This window comes from Aedes aegypti, chromosome 2, assembly GCF_002204515.2.
Source record: "Aedes aegypti strain LVP_AGWG chromosome 2, AaegL5.0 Primary Assembly, whole genome shotgun sequence".
NCBI lineage: Eukaryota > Metazoa > Arthropoda > Insecta > Diptera > Culicidae > Aedes > Aedes aegypti.
Window position 1 is genome coordinate 107,099,327 of NC_035108.1, and position 7,853 is coordinate 107,107,179.

General features: G+C 35.1%; 1 long non-coding RNA gene across 1 annotated transcript; it reads right to left on the minus strand.

Annotated features, from left to right (window-relative positions):
* Positions 1–7,008: 7,008 nt before the first annotated feature.
* On the minus strand, positions 7,009–7,226 carry LOC110675263. Its single transcript, XR_002499314.1, has 2 exons — positions 7,156–7,226; positions 7,009–7,092 (listed from the first exon to the last, which is right to left on the minus strand). It is a non-coding gene; the product is annotated as an uncharacterized LOC110675263 (long non-coding RNA).
* Positions 7,227–7,853: the final 627 nt, after the last annotated feature.

Genomic DNA, 7,853 nt, shown 5'->3' on the forward strand with positions numbered 1-7,853 from the left:
AAATTGGAACTTCGGTTAGTAAACTGTTTTGAGTGTAATATTTACATAGGATTGCATAAAAATTAAAAATTGTGTCGGTTCCTGAAAACCATATTATGGATCAATTTTCATATTATGGATCAAATTGTGACATATTACGGATCAGTGCGAAAAATCAAGAGATTTTCAACTCAATGCATCTGTATTGCATGGTATGGCGAAAGTTAACAATGTGTCATATATTACTGAAAAAAAAGCAGTGTTAGAGCTGGAAATAAGGGTAAAATGCCTTTTTTTTGTGATACTGCATTGTAGTAACTGAGACAAGAACTGTTTCCGCTCCACACCAAGTTTTCCACCCATTTTTGTCTGCTAAAAAATGAAATTTACAAGCCTTGATGTTTTATTAGTTTTATCATCCTTAGTGCTGTTGTCTAAAAATGTCGAATCCAATGCATAAAATGGCAGAAATCTACATTCTTTGGAAGTGATCCATAACCGTGGTAAACAATCATTTCCTGGTCCATATTATGGATCACTAATTAGAAGTGCTAATATTCGGTATTTTGAATAAAAATTCAAGTTAAATGTTTTCCAAAGATGAATTCATACTAAATCGAAGCGAACGAGCATAAAACATGCTATAACATTTGAATTTTACCACCTGTGGGAGCTTATGAATGCTGACGGCACTTCTTACAGAAAACGACCATATAATGATAGCTGTGTGGTACCAACTAAACATTTGTCAAAAACACCGTTATTTAGCGGTTGAATGTTGTGCTTAACATTACAAATGGTTGAAGACAAATAGTATAACATGGGAAAAATATGTTTTACGTCAACTTTTATGTTTTGAGCGAGTTATCCGATGTTGAACGCCAAAGTGATCCGTCACAGTGGGTGATCCGTAACTGTGTGGGCATGGTAGAATCAACAATCAAGAAAAGTGTTTTCCAAAGATGAATTCATAATAAATCGAAGCGAACGGGCATGTTTTATGCTCTAACATTTGAATTTTACCACCTGTGGGAGCTTATGAATGCTGACGGCGCCTCTTACAAAAAACGACCATATAATGATAGCTGTGTGGTACCAACTAAACATATGTCAAATACACCGTTATTTAGCGGTTGAATGTTGTGCTTAACATTAAGGACTGTTCATTTTATAAAGTGGACACTTTGTTTATGCTATATCTTTTTTATTTATTGATAAAATCGTAATCGGTTTTCTGTGTATCGTTGATCTATTATTCTAAAATGCTATGAAAATATAAAATCTTTGAAAATGCTTTTGGTTGAAGATAGGCTGACCATACGTACCGTATTTAACGGGACAGTACCGTTTTCATCCCCTCGACGGGCTATCCCGTCGTTTTATGGAAAATGCTCGAGTTGTCCCGTATTTTAGGAAATGGAAAATTGGCATATAATTTTCAACACCAGTAAAACAATTAAAATAACAACATAACAAACAGTTTTTGAAAATGTTTCAGAGTTTATTGTCCTTCTCATCTATTTTCCAAGCAATTATTAGTTTATCAAACAGAGTTAAACTTGATCCGCACATGCTTCTGCTTAACTTTTTGCGTTTCTTTACTCATATTCATGTCAAATTTTGGTGGATTTCCATAATACGGATGTTCATAAGATAATTATTCTATAATACTTAAAATGAAAAAGAACAACTTTGTGTTCACTTCTGATACGCAATTAATTGGATTAACTGTTTAAAAAGTGGATATTTCAATAAAGTAATGAAATATTGGAAAAATTCACGTTTGAATTGGGAAATTGAAAATTATAACGATTTTTTTGGGAAATTCTTGAAGAACGCTGCTTCTCGGAAATCAAAGAATGCGCTTCAAGGTTCTTAAGTGATTTTTATTGAATCATACAGATATGTAGATTGGAATTTCATAATCTGGTTCTGCTACTTTCTCTCGAATGGCGGTTTCCCGAATGTTGTTCTCCCAACGCCAGTTCTTAGAATGCTAGTTCCCCGAAAACCCCACTTCCCCGAATAGCTCAGTTCTCCGAAAAGTCATAACACTCATAATTTTCATAACCTTTCGCATTTCAAGGTGGTGAACAATATGTATTTTAGGCAATATGTATTTAGTCAAGAATGATCAAATATCTCCTTCTTTGGTAGCTTATCGATCTTTCTAACTCAACACTATATCACTACCCGAGCAGAAGCAAAGTTCTGACCATTAAATCGAGATATTGATTTGATTGACATAAGAGATAAAAGATCTGAATATAATATCAAAATTTTATTCCTGGAACTTCTGAGCCATAGCTAAATTTGACGTTGGAAGATCTAAGGAATAGCTCGCTGATATTGGTGAGATCTTATAAAAGCTAAATATGATGTGTAGATGAAAAAACCGAATTTAGTACTATACCATTTAATTCCACTAGAGTTTGTATCCTTTGACAGATACGCGTATTTCAACCTCAACTGGAAGGCCGTCTTCAGTGTCGTGTACTAGACTCGACTCGAGTTTAGGTCGAAATACGCGTATCTGTCAAAGGATACAAACTCTAGTGGAATTAAATGGTATAGTACTAAATTCGTTTTTTTTTATCTACTTATAGGTATTCTACTAAACAGCTCGAAGATTTATTATAAATATGATATGCTAATAGTATTCGAGGAGTAAATTTTAGATATTATTTTCGGATCTTTTATCTCTTATATCTTTTAAGTTAATATCACTTTTGTATGTCCATGTAAAAATTTGCTAATACTTGCTTTTTTCGCCTGCTCGGGTAAAGACTATTATTGCATTTTTTTGAGCTGCATTGCTTTACAAAGGAACGGGTCATTTGGGGAAATGGCTTCGGAGAAACGGGCCATTCGAGGAAAAGTAGCGCAATCGCATAATCTATGTCAGTGGTTCTCAACCTTTCCGGAGCCGCGGCCCCCTTTGAACCTTTACAAACATCTCGCGGACCCCTAAATATGGATGTCCTTAAAATCAATGTTTATGGAAATACCGAATCATTCAAAATGATTTACCCTTCCGGTCATCATGCGGTTGACCACCGCTGAGAACGAAAAGCAAGGTTTTCTCAATTGTGTTGTACAAAATACACAAGGCAAATATTGAAGTGTTAGTTGACGTCCTGAACAGGCATTCATACATATCAGGTCTGTAATCCACAACAGATCTTAAGAAATCGTCAATGCAAGTTCGGAGGAGTCCACTAAGAATTGAGTCAAAAATCTACCTAGTGTTTTCCCAATAATACAACAAGGAACTTCCGTAAAGGTTATTGACAAAATTCAACAATTAATGAAGGGCAAGTAGAAACAACAGAAAGTCAAAATATGAGCTCAGCAGTTGAAAAAGGCTTGTCAAAGTGAATCAGAAGTGCAGAAAATAAAATACTTCACATGCAAACATTCCTAATTTCACTAATAAATCATCGAAACTATTCCCTGGAATCAATTGCAGATTTTGTGGGTTCCTTAGAAGCAAACTATCTTCCGTTTGGAGAATTATCAAAAAAAAATCGTTAGGAAATTTGTGCAACCCTAGATTTCTTCAGTAGGTTGTCAAAACCTACCAATAATTAAGTCACAAATATTCCAAAAAATTCCTATGGATAGAATTATCATTGTTTTTAATTTTCAAGATCTCACTGGATAGAATTTGAATGGATGTTGAATAATTATTGCTGACATGCAATCTTTAACCTCTCAGTCGTCGCCCGGATCAGCACCGTCAAAGCCACCACGCTGCTATTGTAAACGAAAAGCGAGGTTTTATCAATAGTGTTGTACAAAATAAAACAGCGCGACGACTGAAGTGTAAACTGGCAGAATCACATTGAAGGTATTTCCTAGTATTTTCACAGTTGAAAAAAACAAGATAGGTTTCAATTTAAAAATACTTCACAGATAAAAAAATTGCAACTCGATTAATGAAACCAAGAGTCCTCATATTTATTCACCAATCAGGAGAAACGACACTTTTTCTAGATGGTTTCGCGGACCCCCTGAGAACGCTTCACGGCCCCCTAGGGGTCCGCGGACCACCGGTTGAGAATCCCTGATCTATGTCTTTTAAAATTGTCCTATTTTTGTTTTTTATTTGTCCCGTTTTTATCTGATTGACTTATGGTCAGCCTATTGAAGAGCTAAATAGTTTTTTCCAAAAACTCTTAAAAAAAGCTGTCCGTCAAAGTTTAACATTATTTTTCGCAAAACAAAAATCCTTATTTTTATGAACAAATTGTATGTTTGTATCCTTTACTATTCTACTAAAGGTAAAGCTTTAAAAATATCAATTATATTCCACCATTCTATGACATCAGGTAACTTTAGTGATGCACCCATTTATGGCTAAATTTGCTGATACACCATCCTTTCACTCCCAGCAAAAGAGAAAAGTAAAAAGCGTGTTCAAAACTAGTTTGGATTACTAAAGAAACTATATTAGTATAAACGAAAGCTAAATCGTGAGATTAAACTACAGTCTTAAGTATAAATTTTACTGTTTATGGTCGTTTTACTAAAAAGTCTCATACTTTCAAAATCATGTACGCATATTTATCGATCTACAGCAAATTATAAACAGTTTTCTCCGAATTTTTCAATTGGTAATCTCAGAATAACATATTATGAAAATAATATGTGGAAAATAAAATCGATTTTATTACAGCAGTGTTGCCAATTTTGATGATTGTCAATGTACTTTGATAGGTCTTCTAAGAATAACACAATTGTGTTTCTGTTGTGCTTTGAATGTGACGTGTGGACTTACTAAGTAATTCTATGAAGGCGTAAGTTATGTTTCATATTAATACTATATTAGGACTTCCGTCAGGACGTACTTTTACACAAAAAATTCTACTCATATCAATTCCCATCAAATTTAGAAAAAAATTCTTAAAAAATATACGGGAAAATTGATTTTATTATATCTGTAAAATTGTTGCTCCAAAAATAACTTGATTTTTTCCATCAGGCTTCTGATTGATGATGCTTTCGAAGAACAAGCCTTTTTTGAAAATAGAAAATATAAATTATCGAATTTTCCACCCAATTTCTTACAATCATTGATTTTGATAACCTCAAAAAATCGACCGATCTAATCGTTGTTCCATATTCGTGTGAAATTTAATTATTTTGGAGAATTTTTATTATCACAACATTGTACAATACTAGTCGAACGATGTGCAAAAAACCGATTGAAATTTCATTGATTAATAAGAAAGATACAGCATGCACAAGGTGTACACTTTATAAAATGAACAGTCCTTACAAATGGTAGAAGACAAATAGTATAACATGGGAAAATATGTTTTACGTCAACGTTTGTGTTTTGAGCGAGTAATCCGATGTTGAATGCCAAAGTGATCCGTCACTGTTGGTGATCCGTAAGTGTGTGGGCATGGTACTTGACGCAGTTTCTGTTAGGATTTGGTTGCTTAACACTGTGTCTTGTTATAGTAGATATTAAACTTCAATTCTACAAAATTCAACTGTTTTAATGTTATGTACGAAATGTATGTAATAATAAATTTATTGTATGTATACATTTTACGGTGATAACAAACCTATATGATAGAACGTCTCATCTTCTATTTATCGCTTTTCAAACTTTTACGGTTGTCCCTTAAGCGTGTGTGAACTACGATATGCAGAACGAAGATTTGCCGGCGACTCGATCGTCCATAATAAACAAAGGACTTACTACCCTCCCCCACTCGGGAGGCGACTCATTTGCGGTCGATCATCGTGTGATTCCCCGGAACTACTTGCTTCTTGTTTGCGCTTTCATTGTATGGAGAACACAGTAGCTTTAGGCCCAATGGAATGACATCATCATCGTATCGTTGTTTGTCGCCGCATATACCACTCTACTATAGGAGCTATATCACATCGTTCGCGCAGCAGCAATCTCGCAAGCATTCACTCTCGCTCTCGCGGATGCTCCGTTCCATCTCCAACACGTTTTATCATTGCTGCGCGAGTTTTGTTGTTATTTGATGACTCGCGATCTCTCGCGAGAGGTATGATACCTACAGGGTGATCCAATAGATTCAGCCAGATAAGTAGTCACTTGAGCGATTTAGATGCGACTTAAGGCCGCACGGGACGTCATCATAATCACCCTATCCATTTCAAGAAGCAAATCCTAAGAACCACTCCATATATCGATGCGAAAAATGTATCACTATGATTTTATATATGTAGTGCTCAACCCAATAAATTTTCAGCTTCATCGGTTCACTAAAACTCGAGATTTGCTTCCACAAAGTTTTGATGATAAATGTTAGAGTGAGACGAAAGATAGGGAAAATAACACGGTCTCCCGTGTCACCTTAAACGGAAATGATTTCATGTGCCTTTTGGTATGAATATAGACCTGGTCTAAAAAAGATGCAAGATAAAGTTTCTTACAATGGAGACGCATGATATTTTACACCTTTGGAAGTCATGTGGTCATACTATCCTCGTAGAGCAGCATCTGCTAATTTATTCGTTATTCAAGGACGCGAATGTCCTAAATTTGCTAAACCTGAAACATTTGATGATTTTTATTATCACTGCGACGGTATATCGACATTTTCAGATAATCGCATTCCGTGGATTTAGCTTGCAGAGCACAATAGGGTACACGCTAAGAAAATAAAATACTAAATAAGTTAAATACCATTCTAAACCGTATTTGGTCTATTCACTCATTGGAATGAATTAAAAAGGAATATGCATTGCTAGTATAAACGCTTTTTATATATGACCGTGCTTATCACGGGAATAATCCATAGGGCTGATAAAGAAGGAAAATTCAATGAATTTCATAAAAACTGATTTCATTTTATTTTGAAAATATGAAAACAAAACAACAAAATTAAAAGTGAAACAAAATGATTTTTTTTTTTTTTTTTTTTTTTTGATAATTTATTGTAATAGCTTTTTGCTGACGCGACATGAGCGTCATCCCTGTCTGTTCACTAGGACTCGAGCTAGTTCCGCACCGTTCGCATTATCTGCTTAGTTCTGCTAGTTCAGAAAATCCCGTTGGCAATTTTTCCGCTGATGTTCGTCATTTCACTCCAGATCCAACGGCCGGAAGTTTTGGGTGGGATTCTAAATGAACAAAAATGTCGCAATAAAAGCAGTCACGGAGCCGCTGAGTGAAAGAAAACTTACCGATAGCAACACATTCTCGCTCCCAAATAACTAATTAGTATATTATTTCGTTTTTCTCGTGAAAACAGTTATTAGTTTCGTGAGGCACGATCACCGGGCTTGAGGACACACAAAAATAAAATGTCTGAATCGAATTCGGTTTCGTTAAGTCCCCGGAGTGAAATCAGGCGCGCAATATGCAGTGAAAATGATAAATTTCCAAAAAGATTAGGAATGCTTAAAATATATTACTACAGTGTATATCATTTATTCGCAACAATGAATAAAGTTGTGTAAATATTAATAAATAATATTTGTTATACTAACTAGAGTTTTCCATTTTCTCCGTGTACAGAGCTACTTGGGCACTTCCATGATTCACTTTGGCATGGGGGGTTTTTGTCGGCCGAATTGTCTAAAACTTTGCAATAAGGAACACATCCGTACGACGCATACTGTGACCAAATATGAGCTCTGTAGCTTTCAAAAAACCCCACTGCCGAAGTGAATCAAAAGTGCCAAGAATAGGATCCGGCTCCCTATCACTACTTGCACTCACTCGGGTATCACTATAGTGTCTATTATCTAGATTATCTATTAATAGATGGCTCTTTTTCAGTGGTAGTAAAAACGAAATCCTGAAGCAATGAAAGCACTATGGAAGATGAACTGAACACTAAAAGTTATGTATTCACATTACGCTTGATTTCTAATCACTA